General features: G+C 35.0%; 1 protein-coding gene and 1 pseudogene across 20 annotated transcripts in view; one reads left to right on the top strand and one right to left on the bottom strand.

Moving 5' to 3' along the window:
- ZNF644 (zinc finger protein 644) overlaps positions 1 to 15,351 on the top strand; it is a 110,754-nt gene that overhangs the window by 5,685 nt on the left and 89,718 nt on the right. For 2 of the 20 annotated variants that reach the window (XM_053920038.1, XM_053920036.1), the window contains exon 1: positions 10,614 to 10,632. The exons of 16 other annotated variants lie outside the window; for them this stretch is intronic. The gene's annotated coding sequence lies outside the window, so the exon portion shown is untranslated. Of the gene's footprint in view, positions 1 to 7,329; positions 8,948 to 10,325; positions 10,633 to 15,351 lie in introns of those variants that run through there. 2 more of the 20 variants (XM_053920044.2, XM_053920043.2) reach the window with 2 other exon arrangements.
- LOC112309334 (small ribosomal subunit protein uS15-like) lies at positions 11,636 to 12,450 on the bottom strand (annotated as a pseudogene).

Below are 15,351 nucleotides of genomic sequence, written 5' to 3'. Positions count from 1 at the left end.
ACCGTCAGCTGATGAATAAATGCACTGGGGAATGAGTACATTTTGGTGAAGTTATTTCCCAACCACTGTGTTGGTTTATCTTTGTTACATCATCCTAAATTTCTTCACACTTTAAATTTTTGATTATGAGGATGATGGTGACCATTAGTAGAGAGAAAAGGGTGTGTGGCTATGTATTTATATGTAATGTACATGTGGATGAGAGTGAGAAGAAGCTTCAACAGTAGCTAGATTGGGGAGAGAAATACTGTTTTTTCATGCTTAATCTGAATTGGGAATTTTCTCAAACAGCATTTCCTTTTGCCATTTTCCTGTCCATGCTTTTCTTTATTTTGAATGTGTCTGTGCTGGTATGGTCTTAAATTTATTTCCCCCTTAATTTTCTTCTACTGTATACCTTCCGCACCACCAAGATAAATATTTTAAGTTGTTTTTAAAAAACTGTAAAAGGCAGTAGTAAAAGTAATTTTAAGTTCACATGATGGGTGTGAATATGAGACACTAGAAGTTTCATATATGCTTAAAAAGTATTTTCAGCAGTTCGGAAAATGAAGGGGGGAAATTTCACTCTAATCTTAATCAGCACCATCATATAATCATTAGTATTAAAGGAAAAGGAGATAAAACTGACATTAATTAAGCATCTATGGGTATTCCTTTCAGTAATACTGTGATGTACATGTATTCCCATTTTACGTGAAAGGAAACAAACTCAGACTCAGGTCACAAAGATAATAAATAGTAGAGCAGCCAAGTTTAAGTCTAGGTGTATCTTGATTCTACATTTGAGATTTTTATTCTGCTTTTCTATCCTTTCTGTATATCTATCCTTTAATCCAGGGATGTTCAACCTTTTTCATCTCCTGGCGCACATAAACTAATTACTAAAATTCTGCAGCACACCAAAAAATACATTTTTTGCTGGTATGATAAAAAAATGGGTATAACTTTGATTCGTTTATACTGTATTGCTACTGTTGGGTAGGCTATTGTCATATTTTTTGTTTGACTTAATCTAAGGGAAAAGAGGTCGGTGCCCCTTACTAAATAGTCAGGTGTTGCATATTTTAAAAATTCTTGTGGCACACTAGTGTGCCTCTTGTGGAACACCAGTGTGCCTTCCGTGACACACCATTTGAAAATTGCTATTTTAAGTTAACTATATAATTTGTAAGTTTTATCTCTTACTTAAAAACTTAATATACATTTTTTTTGCCTATCTTCATTTCAAGTGGTGTCTTACTGCCCACATTGTTTATTCATACCACCATATAAAGGCTCTTTGTCTTGGCTGCTGGACGTTGGTACAGTGATATTGGTTAAAATGGAAACCGTCTGTTTTTTTACTGGGTGACTAAGATGAAAAATAATCTAGCTTTATCAGAACTAATACTCTGGGATTAAAACTGCTACTGGTTTAATAATACTGTCTCTCCTTTCTGGTGGGACATTTAACTCAAATTTGATATATGTAAATGTAGGTGACATTTTCAGTTTATAGCCTATATGAAAACAGAACTTTTCTTGTATTTTTACACTTTGAAATGCCTTAAGCTTTCTTGTCTAAAATCTTTCAAAAGTTATATTGAAGTTAAATAGGCACTTAAATCCCGTTTGGTGTTATTAGTAATTCCTAATTTAATCAACTTTATGATAGGAAGAAAGTTTAATACTGAATTTTTACATACTCATTGGGTGGATGACATATACTAAAAGATAATTTGTGGGGCATTTATAAATAGATGTATAGGTCAGCACTGCTCAAAGAGATATGTCACAAATGTGGTTTAAAATTTTCTATACATAAAAAATAAAAAGAAATAGGTAAAAGTAATTCTATTAATGTATTTTACTTAATGCAGTATTTAAAACATTTCAATATGTTAACATGATTGAGGTATTTTACTTTCTTTTTGTCCTATACCATGTCTTCAGAATCCAGTGTGTGTGTGTTTCTTAAAAAGATTTTATTTATTTCTTTTTAGAGAGAGGGGAAGGGAGGGAGAAAGAGAGGGAGAGAAACATCGATGTGAGAGAGAAACATCTATCGGCTGCCTATCACACGCGCCCCATCCGGGGACTGAACCCGCAACCCAGGCATGTGCCCTGACCAGGAATCGAACTGGCAACCCCTTCGCTTTGCAGGACGACACCCAACCAACTGAGCCACACCTGCCAGGGTCCAGTGTGTGTTTCTTAAGGCACATCTCAACTCAAGTGCTAGACTTCAAGTGCTTAATAATCATATATACTGTATTGAACAGTGCAGATATAGAACATTCTATACAAGAGTGGAGAAAGGATTAAAAATGAATAAAGTATAGCTGAGAAAAGAATATGCTGGAGAAGAACACTCCTATAAAGTGGTGGGAATTTAAGTGGGAGATATAATTTGAAACCAGATAATAGAGTGACTTGAATCCAGTTTAGGGAATTTGGTTTGTATGGGGGTGGTGTGTGTGTGTGTGTGTGTGTGTGTGTGTGTGTGTGTGTGTGTGTGTGTGTGTGTGTGAGTGTGAGTGAGAGAGAGAGAGAGCGCGCGCGCGCGAGAGAGCGAGAGCGAGAAATGTTGGAGGGTGCCTAATCCATGTCTTGTCCATGAACACTTGAATGAATATTGAATTCATATTTGTGAATTAATAAGCACAAAATAAAAATTCTGGAACAATACTAAAAAAGCCTTGTGGATTTTCTAAAAAGAGTTGCTTTTAAGGGAATATTTGTGTTCTGTAATTAGCAGTATGATGCAGATGCGAATTGAGATAAGGTTTTTAGATTTGACCATTACTGATGCCTTGTTTTTTAATGTTTATTTAGATATAACTTACATACAGAGAAGTGCACAAATTTTATGAGTACAACTCAGTGAAATTTTACTTATAAAAGTACCCAGGTTCCTTCTGTTCCCATCAAGATAATATAATGTTTTCTGCACAGAAAAAGGTGCCTTGTGCCTCCTTCTATTAATTCCCCTTAAAAAAAAGAACCACTATTCTGACCTCTGTTATAAATAAGTTTGGCTTATTTTTGAACTTACTTATGGGATATTTTGTCCTCCTTTTCAGGGGTAATGAGAATTGATTTTAATTTGTGTCTCTTCTGTCCTTGTTTGTCATGGTGTGAATTTGGATGTAAATCAGATGATAGGTAGTTGGTACTATGGCCCTTTTTTTTTTTTTTTCCAGTGTGGTTTATGTCAAGACTAGAGAGATGTTTCTTAGTTTTCATGAACAGTAACCCTTTAGAGGTTAGCTTTATGACTAGAAAATTTGTTTAGAATGTAGAGACTAAAATTGCTTACACAGATAATACAGTTGTCTGGCTTGCTTTTATTACAGTATTCTCTAGGCATATAGCCAAGAAGTAGGTAGAGGAGGTCTTGGATTGCCTCCTTATATAGATGTCTTTTGGAACCTCTTTAATAGTAGCTTCTAGGCATTATGTAAGTTAACTTTCAGGCATTTCAGGTTACTTAATAAGGTATTTGAGTATTTCTGATTGTGATTGTAGGGGTAGGAATAAACTGATGTATGTTATGTTTACAGGTAAGTACCTTCCCTCAACCAGAAAGATTTTGACATTTCTTATGAGTAAAGAACTAGAATATACCTAAGGATAGTTGCACGAAAGGCTAATATCCATGAAGGACACTTTATAAAATGCCAACTGAAATGGAATTATTGATAATAATTTCTATTTCTAATGCTTTAATCAGTTTTATTTTTCAAATGGAAATAATGGTTACAGCATTGTTTTTCATAAATATTGAGTACTGGGAGCTTTATTGTAGAGTAAAAATTAGTTCTTCTGGGAGAAGGATTTTTTTTCTGAAATATATGTTATTAAAATTATAGAACAATGAAAGTACATATCTTTATTCCAGTATGCCTAACTTTGAAGAATAGATTTGTTAATTGTGCAGAATGGACATGAAAATACTTTCTCATTAACGTTTGGATTATAAATGCTTTTGAGCTGTGAATGAAAATATATAAAGAAGTTTTGTGTTTTTTGAATTTGTAATGTTTGCTTAATATACTCTTGCTCCAAGAACTTTAATAGTTGTCTTGAGGAAATAAAACCTCATCTCAGCTTTTCTTATATAGGTTTTGTATTTGACAAGTGTAGAAGGCTAAAGCAAAATTGGTTAGATTAAGACATTGAAAAATATGTTTATTATCTACAATATATTAAGACTTTAAATGATACCTTTTTGGGGACTGGATTTCAAAAATTAAAAAACCAAATAGAATGCTATTAACAGCTTTACGAGCTGGCTTTATGTAGAAAAAATACACTTAAGGGTATGTTCTATGTTTTTGTATTGTTTTGACAAAAATGAGTGATATATTTGAATTTAGTTTTGGGAGATGATTTTTTTTGTCTTCGGAAAAACCTTGTTTATCTGGTTGTATTTTCTCTAACCTCTGCTTGTTTTGCGTTAGTTATACAAATTCATTTACTGGGGTAAAAATGCAGATATACACAGCAAAGGATATGGTTCCTGCTCCAAAGATCTCATGATCCAAGATGAGCACTTAACATAAAACATTTAAATTACTGAGCTGATGTAAAATAATTTGCATGAAATGTAGTAAGACTGAATTAATAAAGCTTCTTGGCAAAAGTAATATTTTACATATATTTTGAAGAAGTGGTCTGTATAGATTGGTAAGAGGGAAGGGAATATCAGCTAGGGGGAGGGCATGTCAAGAATTGTGAAATGCAAGTATCTTCTTTGTTTGAAGTAGAGTCTATTTTAAATAAATTTAATGAAATAAAGTTGGTAAGATTGTGGTCTAAGCTGGAGGAATCTAAAGAAGTTTGGATTAGAAACGATAAACAAGGAGTTCTTCTAAAGGTCATTGAACAGAAATTCAAGAAAAATGAGAAAATTAGTCGGATTTAACAGGATTGGAGGGAAGAGTGAAGTGAGAAAGGCCAATTAGAGGTTATTGTTTGGGGTTTATATTAAGAGTAGGATGGTAGTTTTAAAATAAGGTGAAATGTATGCCTCTTAAGTGTGTGTTGCAAAATTAAAATTAGAATGGAACAATTTTATCTTTGGGTATTGAAAATAAATTTACTTAGACACACAGTTTGCAAGTAAATTATTTTTTTAAGGCTTTAAAAACATTGACTTGAGAGGGAGAAAAGGGGGGAGAGAGAAACATCAGTTGGTTACTTCCCATTATGTGCCCCAACTAGGAATTGAACGTGTGACCTAGGTGTGTGCAGTGACCAGGGATCAGACCCACAATCTTCTGTTGTACAGGACAGTCCTCCAACCAAATGAGCCACCTGGCCAGGGCTGCAAGTAAATTATTAACACTAATTGAGGTACATCTGCCTTGTTATATAAAAAACTGATGAGTTATTTAAAATTTGATTTGAAAACTAAGTAAAACCCAAGAAAGTTATGACATACTGGTATTTTCTGAATTTGCTAGTATTTTGAACTAAAAAAAAAAGTATTCAAGATGAGTAGTAAGAAGAGCTTGTAACAGTAATGCAGTATTTTGAGTTATAATGGTATATTTTAGCCACGGTTTTAGAGACATTCTAATTAGTATAAGAGTTGGGAAAATGGGAGATAATAAAAATTAGTAATCTGGACTACCAATATTTAAATTTGTTTTAAAATAGTTACTTGTTTTAAAATTTAGGAATAATTGAAAACACAGCTTTTATGGGGGAAAATCACAAATACAGTTTCCTATGGGCAGTAGTATTTTTTTTAACATTATGAAAGATTTTTTAAAGTGGAGTTATAAAAAAATCCTTAAATTGAATGTATAGTATTCCTTATGAGTGGTTATAAAAAATAGAAGTATTAGGAAAATATGAAAAAGTTACAGAAGTAATATAATTTAAAGAATCTTTTACTGCCTTTTTAAGAGTAAGTAAATACAACAGTGTTTGGGAGTTTAATAGAGTCTTAGAATTGTAAGATAGTATGTCAGTCTTATTTTATGACAAGTTTACATTTTAACTATTCTCTCAGTTAATAGGCCTCAGTTTATAGAGAAGTTAGTTAAGTTCCTGGCAGCATGGTAAAATAGGTACATTTGTCTGCATCCAAGTTACCTGCTGAAGCAAATTAGCTAAAGCAGAAGAGAGTAAGTTGTCCCATGTTATCACTTGGAAAACAGATTTCATCCACATCTCTCAAATTTGGGGTTTCTGTGTAGACAGTATGGGTGAGAAGGGATGACTGCAGGACTATCTACTGCTCTCTGATTATCCTGATGAACTAGTGTTATGGTAATAGGAAGCTTGCCTGAAAGCTCTGCCCTGAACCTTTTTCTTAAATAGTTTCCTGTTTATACATATTTGTGCTGCAGACTTCCTGGAAACAGATGGATCCCCATTTGTGTATGCTGCCTTGGGTCTCTGCTCTGCAAGCTAAAATAATGAAAAATCACTATATGTATGAGGAGAGGGAGCAATTTGAAGGGGATGGGACTAGGAAACCAAATTGACTTCCATGTACATTGATCCTGCTGAAAGAGCTCACACAAGAGAGGGGCAGAGAAGATAGAGATAACTTTTAGTAGCTGTGGTGTAACTAATATTCTTGTGCTATGTGAGTGAATGTCTTAATGGGGCAGCACCATTAACAGTGATACAATCGCTATTCTAAGTAGAGGTCTTTTAGTGTGGTGTGGCTTGCCTAACCTATTGGTTCATCTTATTTTCCAGGTTCCATTCACCAACTTTCCTATCGTTTGACTACCTGATAGTTTTCCAGTAGGTTTTGCTTAATTTAACTGGAATTGATTTCCTTGCTCCCCTTTTCAAATTGGATTATATTACTGTGTGGTTTTATGAATTTTACCTAAGTCAGAATGACCCAAACATTGAAAATAAAAGTAACAAAAATAATACTACAACTTACAAGTTTCATTGACATCAAGCAAAGGATAAAACCTTTCTAGGACAAAACTTGAGAGCTGAAACAAAATTTTTAATAAAAAAATTAGGGCTACCGAACAGTATCCAGCTTGAACATTTTTTGTTTTAAAGCTATGATTAATTTTCTTTAAAGATATTTATTTGTTTACTTATTTTCAGAGGGAAGGGAGGGGGAAGAGAGAAACATCAATCTCTTGCCCCTTGCTCACACTCCCAACTGGGGATTGGGCCCACAGTCCAGGCATGTGCCCTGACGGGGAATTGAACTGGTGACCTTTTGGTTTGCCAGACAATGCTCTGCTAGCTGAACTACTTGAGTCAGGACCCAGCTTGAACTTTTATGTGATAAATGCAAACAAATAAATAGCATTATAACATATGAAGTAGAGTTTCTTTAGAGAAATTGATAAAACCAGTCTTTTTAGGAGAATTTAAGAAATTAAGTAAACAAAAATTGACTAAATATTTGAGTAGCAATATGCTTTATTTAATAGACATGTGTCAGACTTTGTTTCCAATAGAGAATACACGTTCTTTTCAAAGTCCTGTGAGTTCTTTTGAAATTGTGCCTTGGGCTTCAATGAGAATTTGAAAATTTAAGTTAGAGAAATTCTATAGGCCAATATTTTTTGACTACAGTATAGTAAAAAGATGTTACAGCCAAAATGATTCTAACTGAATTCAAAATGAATCTAACATTAAAACTCTGTCCTACTAGAATTCAAGCTTAAATTTCATACTATATAGAAATGAACATCAATGATACATTAAAGCTGATAGGTGAATGAATATTCATTTAAACATGGTAGATTAAATGCCATTTACGTGGGGGTTTTTCCATCAAATCTCTACTGGAATTAATAATTTTTTTAAGTACGCATAGGGTGTCAGGGCAAAGAAAACTGAAAAGTTGATCACAAGTAAAATTTTAGGAGCTAGAAAGCAGTTACATATAAAAAGCAGTTACATATAAATAACAATATATGAGTGGGAGAAGGCCTAGAATTGGTGCTAAATTGCCTTGGGATGCTTCAGGAATTGGTTGCTGCAGATATTTTGAAAGAATTGTCTACTAGTTTGTAACAACAAGTAAGCAACACATGGTGCCAGGAAAGGGTCTCTTCAAGTTTCTTATCTGAAACAAAGAGAGGATCTCTGCTCTTGACAGCATTAGGCACAGCTTGGCTTAAAGGGCTCACACTGAAATACTGAGAGAATTGAGTAGAAATACACATGTTGAACTGGGAATCAACCTAGCCCCTTTTCCCTTAACTAGTTCTGAGGATACTGGATGTCAGGCTTCTAATCCCAGAATCTGAGATTGGAAAATTCATCCTGTTACAGCAAACAATTAGGAACAAAGACCAAGAGATAACAAGGATCCACTAGGGAAATGGCCCAGACTGATCATCCTACAGTGACACCTATTACCACGGAGATTCTAGCAATTTTTAGGTGTTTCATTTTAAAATATGAGATTGAAGATCATCAAACATTTGAGGATAACTTCTATATGAAAGAGGAAGGAAATAGAAACAATTCATAAAGAAAACTTTTAGAAAGTTATTGATATCTTTGGAAGTAAGGCGATAATTATGTCTTTGAAACAAAGAATGCTCTAAAAACCAATCCTCAGAAGACAGCTCTTGGACATTTAAGACAGGAAATAGTAGGATTGGAAAAATAGAGTATAAAACAATACAAGAGTTATGAATTTAGACTTAAATTCATGGTGGAATGTTGGAAGATAAAATTGAGAAAATCTTCCACAAAGCAGGACAAAAAGATGTAAGAGAAAATGAAAGGTCACGTTTGGTAAGTTCAATATGTGAAAATTAGGTATTACAGAATAGGAGGAAAATGAAGGAAATCATTTAAGAATAATGGAACCAAATACTTGAATTTCCACCTTAAAAGGGCTCACAGAATACTCCAAGTACGTGATGGTGAAATTTCAGACACCAGAAATAAGAGAAGATTCTAAAAGCTTGGGTATGAAGCATATAAAAAAGACCAGGAGTCACTAACATTGGTAGGTAATCAGTAGTGGAATAGCATTCAAAATTCTGAAGGGAGTAGGCTAAAATGAACTATATTGCAGGAAGTTGCCAGAAGACATGGGTTCCCTCAAAATGGGGTAAATAATAAAGAGGTTCCAGTACAGGGGAGAAGTGGCCACCTAGGATGATGATAAAGGGAGATGCAAGGAGGTTGGCTGTGCAAGCAGGTCTGAAGAGTAATCATAATCAGATTGGGAGAGGACAAAGGGATTTAGATGGTATGTCTTTAGAAACACAAACACATTAATAGAATTTTTGTAACTGTACATAAGGGATATTTATCTGTAGTTTCCTGTGTCTTTGGTTTTGTTATGAAGGTAATGATCTCATAAAATGAGTTAGGGAATGTTTCCCCTTTTTCTGTTTTTTCGAAGAGTTTGGGAAAGATTGGTGTCAATTCTTTAAGCACTTGGTTTAAAGGTACATTTCACCAGAGAAGCCATCTGGTCCTGGGCTACCTTATGGGAAATTTTTTCATTACTCCCTCAATCTCTTTACTTGTGATAGGTGTATTCATATTTTCTGTGTCTTCTTGATCAGATTCAGTAGATTGTTTTTTTTCTGGGAATTTATTTCATTCAGGTTATTTGTTGCCACTTCTAATTTCTTATAAGGTCAGTAATAAGGACCCGCTATTCATTCCTGATTGTAACTATTTGTCTTTTTTTGAGCCTGGCTGAAGGTTTGTCAATTTTGTTGCTATTTTCAAAGACACAACTTTTAGTATCATTGATTTTTATCTATTATTTTAAAATTCAGTTTTTTTAAATGCTATAATCCTTATGTCATTTGTCTCTGCTTTGGGTTTAGTTTACTCTTTTTCTGGTTTCTATAGGTAGAAGTTCAGGTTACTGATTTGTGATTTTTTTTTTAATGTAGGCATATATAACTATAAATTTTCCTTTAAACATAGCTTTCATTTCATCCCATAAGTTTTGTGTATTATGTTTTTGTTTTCATCTCAACACATTTTAAAATTTTTATTTATGTTTAGAGCAAGGGGAAGGGAGGGAGAAAGAGAGAGAGACATCAGTGTACGGTTTCCTTGTGTGTGCCCCCAACTGGGGACCCGGGCTGCAGCCCAGGCATGTGCCCTGACTGGGAATTGAACTGATGACCCTTCGGTTCACAGGCCAGTACTCAAGCCACTGAGCCACACCAGCCAGGGCCATATTTTATAGTTAACCATGTGGTTTTTTTTCTTTGACCTGTTGGTTATTTAGGAGTTGGTTACTTAATTTCCACATATTTGTTAATTTCCCAGATTTCCTTCTTATTTATTTCTAGTCTAAGTTCATTTTGTTTGGAGAACATATTTTGTTTGATTTAATTTCTTTCAAATTTATTTAGGCTTGTTTTATGGCCTAATATATGGTCTGTGCTGGAAAATGTGTACTTCAGAAGAAATTATGTTCAGCTGTGAAACGGAGTGTTCCATATATGAGGTCTATCCAGAAGATACCCAGCCATGTAATATGAAAAATAGAGACATTTATTGAAGAAGATAGAAGATAGAAGAAATATTGTACATAGTAATGAAGCCTCAGTTCCCTTCACAGTAAGCACCTTGGGATCTCATATAGTTCCGTCGCCATGAACTGCCTTGTCATATTTTCCTGAATCTCATTGACCATCTGAAATCTCTTCCCTTTCAAAGGTGATTTTAGTTTTGGGAAAAACCATAAGTCTTGGGGTGCTAAATCTGGGCCGTAGGGGGGCTGGGTCACCTGGGTGATTTGATATTTCACCAAAAAAACTGCATGAGATGTGACGCGTGAGTGGGCACATTGTTGTGATGAAGCTGCCAGTCACCAGTTGCTCATAACTGTGGCCTGAATCATCCAGGTAGTTTCCATGGAGGGATGTTCAAGCTTAATGCAAAATTTGATGCAGATTCATTGCTCTACTGGCCGAGTCATTTTGAATGCCATGGCCATGCAGTACACATGCTCACTCATGGCATCTACCACCCCCACTCTCTAGTATGGTGAAGTTGTCATTGTTCACGCATGTGCATTCCAGTCGACGGAGGCATCAATGTCGCATAAGCTGTTCTCATTATAACCAATGGCTGGACTACTTCTGGACAGACCTTAATACTGGAGCTTTTCTAAGACTCCAGTTTTGCTTTGTAAGTTTTTTTGACCAGCTTATTGTTTGTCTCGATTGTTATCCACTGCGTCAGTCAGCTCTAATATTAAGTCCTCTGATTGCTTTTTTTTTTTTTTTCCCCTTAAAGATTTTTTAGATGGGGGAAGAGAGGGAGAAAGGAAGAGAAACATCAATGTGTGGTTGCCTCTCACAGGCCCCCTGCTGCAAGTGCACTGATGGGAAGACCCCCTGGTTCCTAGGCCTGAGCCACACCAACCAGGGCTTCTCTGATTGTTTTTGACAAACACATTTAGGAAAAAGACTTTTTGCACTGGTTAAGTTCTGAGTCAGGTTAAATTAACATAGGTTTGGGTGTAGGGGCTTCCCATGACATGACTAAATTTGTCAAATAATGACAGTCCTTGGGGAATGGGGTAGTGAAAGAGATCCCACCCTCTTCTGTCCACCTCAGGTGGTTGCCAGGCTGCTGGTTTTCACAGGGCTCGTAGAGTGTTGGCTTTTTTACCCATAGTTAAACAATGATTTTATTGCTTGAGTGCATAGAGATTTTATGCAACCAGGGCAGAGGCTGTGGATGACTCGTGTTTCCATTTGGGGGTGGGGAGGACTCTTTTGGTCTTATAATATGGAGCCCAAACTGGTGAATACAGCTCTTTATCAAATCAGACTGTATTTCCTATCCTTCTCCTTTCTATTCCTCTCAAGATGCTTTGATAAGCAACAGCTTTCTTAGTTAAATGGTAGAGATCCTCAAGAGCAAGTCATTTGGACTTGAGAATTCTCGAGATTATATTTCCTGTTCACATACTTACGCAATGCCATGTGAGTCTAAGAATCACACGCATCTGTGAGAGAGTGAAGCACTTCCTGGCCAGTTTGTAGATCTGCTCATTTATATCCTAAAGGTCAACTTCAGCCAGGTGGGGATGCTGGGATAGTAGGGCAGAGCCAACTGGGACATGTGCTTCACAGGGCGGGAGCATACATGCAAACCATGATGACCAAGGCAGGCAGTGAAAAAGAGTGACAGTTGGTAACTCGGCAGGAAGCCACCCAGTGCGCAGTAAGTTGGAATGTTGGCTTTCTCAACTACTGTGGAACTGGGGTTGGAGGATGGGAATAGGACAAAATAAAATGCCACAAAGGTTGCTGCTCTTACCAAGATTTCGCCATCTTGGATAAGCTCTCCCCAGATTGCTGCAAGCCTTTAGTTAATTTTTAGAGTTTGGAAAAGTTGACTCTGGCTATTTTTGCTAGTGTTCTTTTCGGTTTTATAGAGGAGGCAATTTTTGAATGTCCTTATTTTGATATTTTTGCTGATGTCTTACTGTTGAGTTTTGAGATTTTTAAAAAATATTTTAGATATGAGCCTTTTGTTATATTACAGTTTGCAAATATTTTTTCAAGTCTTTCATTTATTAATCCTCTTAATGGTGTCTTTGACAGAGTAAAAGATTTTTATCCCTTTACTTTAGTCTGTGTGATCTTTGTTCTGAAGTGGATCTCCTGAAGACAGCATGTATATGGGTCTTGTTTTCTTATCCATTCAGCAGCTACCCTGTGTCTTTTAGACTGGAGTATTTAGACCACTTACATTTCAAGTGATTATTGATAGATATGTATTTATTGCCATTTTATTTTTTAAAATACGTTCCTCTGTTTTTCTTCTCCTCCTCGTTCTTCTTATTCACATTCTTCTCCCTCCTCCTCTTCCTCCTTTTTCCTCTACCTCTTCTTTCCTTCTCTTCCTCCTGCATTTGTTATGATACTGGTCTGGTGGTAACAAGCTCCTTCAGCTTTTGATGAAGTTTATTTATCAAATTTTTCCTTTTCTGGATCATGCTTTTGGTGGTGTTTCAAAGAACTCTTTTTTTTTTCTAGCTCTAGATCCTGATTTTTCTTTTCTGCAAGATTAACAGTTTTACGTTTAAACCTATCATCTATTTTGAATTAATAATGTTGGTATAGTGTGTGAGATTTTGGTCAGTATTTTTTTTTCCATGATGTATAGCCAGTTGCTCCTGCACCAAGTGTTGAAAAGACTTTCTTCCCATTGAATTGCTTTTGCAGTTTCATGTGGGGCTTTGGTATAATTTGGGGGAAGTTACAGAAGGATATAAAAGCGTTAAACCATTTTCATGTATCGGATTCAAAATGAAGCAATCGGATCCAAAGTGAAGAATTTATTTATTATTTCAAAGTGACGAACTTAAAATACCACTATAGAAGTATATTGTTTAGAAATGGGGGGATGGAGGTACTGTTTTTCATCACAAGTTTTGATTTTTAAAGTATGCGTGTATATAACTTTAAAATAAAAACAATGCTATAACGCCAGTGCTTCACTTACGAGAAAATTCAAAGCCTTACACGTGTCTATACTCTTAGTTTTGAAACGTTTTTACTGTGGAAAAAATACTCAGAATAACACATGGGAAGAATGTACAACTTCAAAGTATTCAAAAGTGCTTACCTGACTAATCATCTCCTAATCAGGAATTAAAACCTTGCCAGAACCTAGAGTGAAGCCTCCTCCCAGCCACACCTCTTTTTTTAGGAGAGACTACTGTCCTACCTTTTATGGCAGCCTTTTTATTTTGTTTTATATTTTTACCATTTAAAATACACTTTTGAACTAGATATATTTTTCCTGTTAATGAAATTTATATAAATGGATCCTGCTTTCGGCATTGTTGGGTATTCATCTCTGTTGCATAAATAAATGTAGTTCTTTCACAATCATTGCTAGACAGTATATTATTGGAATATCCCAGTATTTTATTGTTGATGGAAATTTGGGATAGTAACACTTAGGCATTTACGAATAATGCTGCTCTGGCTCTGATGGGTGTGGCTTGGTTGAGTGTCATTGTCCTGCAAAGCAAAAAAAAGGTTGCCAGTTCCCTCCCCAGTTGGGGTGTGTAGGAGAGGCAACCAGTTGATGTTTCTCTCCCTACCTTCTACTGTCTTAAAAAAAATACATAAATACAATCTCTAAAAAAATTTTAAACAAATAATGCTGCTATGCATATTCTTGTATCTGTCTCCTAGTGCACATATTTATATTCAGTAAATATCTAGGAGTTAGAGTGGATTTATGGTGGATTTCAGAAGATACTCAGAATTTTTTCATGAAGTGTTTTCAATAGCATCATCAATGAAGTTGTTTTCACACTTCATCTTTACCAGCACTTTGTGTTGTTAATCTTTACTTCTAGACATTCTAGAGGGTGTGCTGGTATCTCATAGTGGTTTTATTTTCCATTTTCCTGATTCCAAATGTGATTGTACCTTTTAATTTTTATTAGCCAGGTTTTATAAATATTTTGTGTGTATTTGAAAAGAATATATATTCTGCAGGTTTTTTGTACAATAGTTATATGTTTCTATTAAGTCAGTTTTGTTAATCATGTTTAAAATTTCTTCATCCCCACCAATTTCTGCATGTTGGTTTAATTAGAGAAATCTTTAAAATTTTTCTGCTGTTAGAGATTTGTCTGTCTTGTGTTGCTGTCCATTTTTGCTATATGTATGAATGAATCTGTGATATTGAGGCACACAAATTTACAATTGTTTTATGTTTCAGAAGAGTTGAATCTTTTATCATTATTGTTTTCATTATCTTTGGTAATGCTGTTTGTTTTGATGTCTACCTTGATCAGTAATAACATAGCTACACCAGCCTTCTTACAGCTAGAGTTTGTGGTTCCTTTTTCCACCCAAACTTTTATTTAAAAATTTTCTGTGCCTTTATGTTTTAGAGCTGTTTGGTATGTTGTATATATACCATATGGTTTTACTTTCAGTCCCATGTAGTACTTCCTTGCCTTTTAATTATAACAATGTTTGTTTAGATATCATATAATTACTGAGATGCATTGGGGAATAAATATATGATCTTATGTGCTTTCTATTTATTCTGACTTTGTATTCTTTTTCTCATCTTTCTTGCCATTTTTTAGATGAAGTATTTTTATTTTAATTACTTACCTTCCCCTACCTTTTTTTTTAACACTGTTTTGTCTGCTGCCACAAGTCTAATTTTTGTTTATCTGAAAATATCCTTTTTTTCACTTTGATTTTTTAAGGGTAGTATCACCAGATAGAGATGGTGTTCCAATATCTCCACTGTTTTCTGATGATGAGTCAGCCATTACTTGTATTGTCATTTCCCATATGTAACCATTCATTTTTCTCTGGCAGCTCTCAAGGTTTTCTCTTTGGCCTTTAGCAGCTTGAATATGTATGCATATAGAAGTGTTTT

This window comes from Desmodus rotundus, chromosome 3 (assembly GCF_022682495.2).
Source record: "Desmodus rotundus isolate HL8 chromosome 3, HLdesRot8A.1, whole genome shotgun sequence".
NCBI classification, from domain to species: domain Eukaryota; kingdom Metazoa; phylum Chordata; class Mammalia; order Chiroptera; family Phyllostomidae; genus Desmodus; species Desmodus rotundus.
This window is presented reverse-complemented; position numbering and strand designations above follow the sequence as displayed.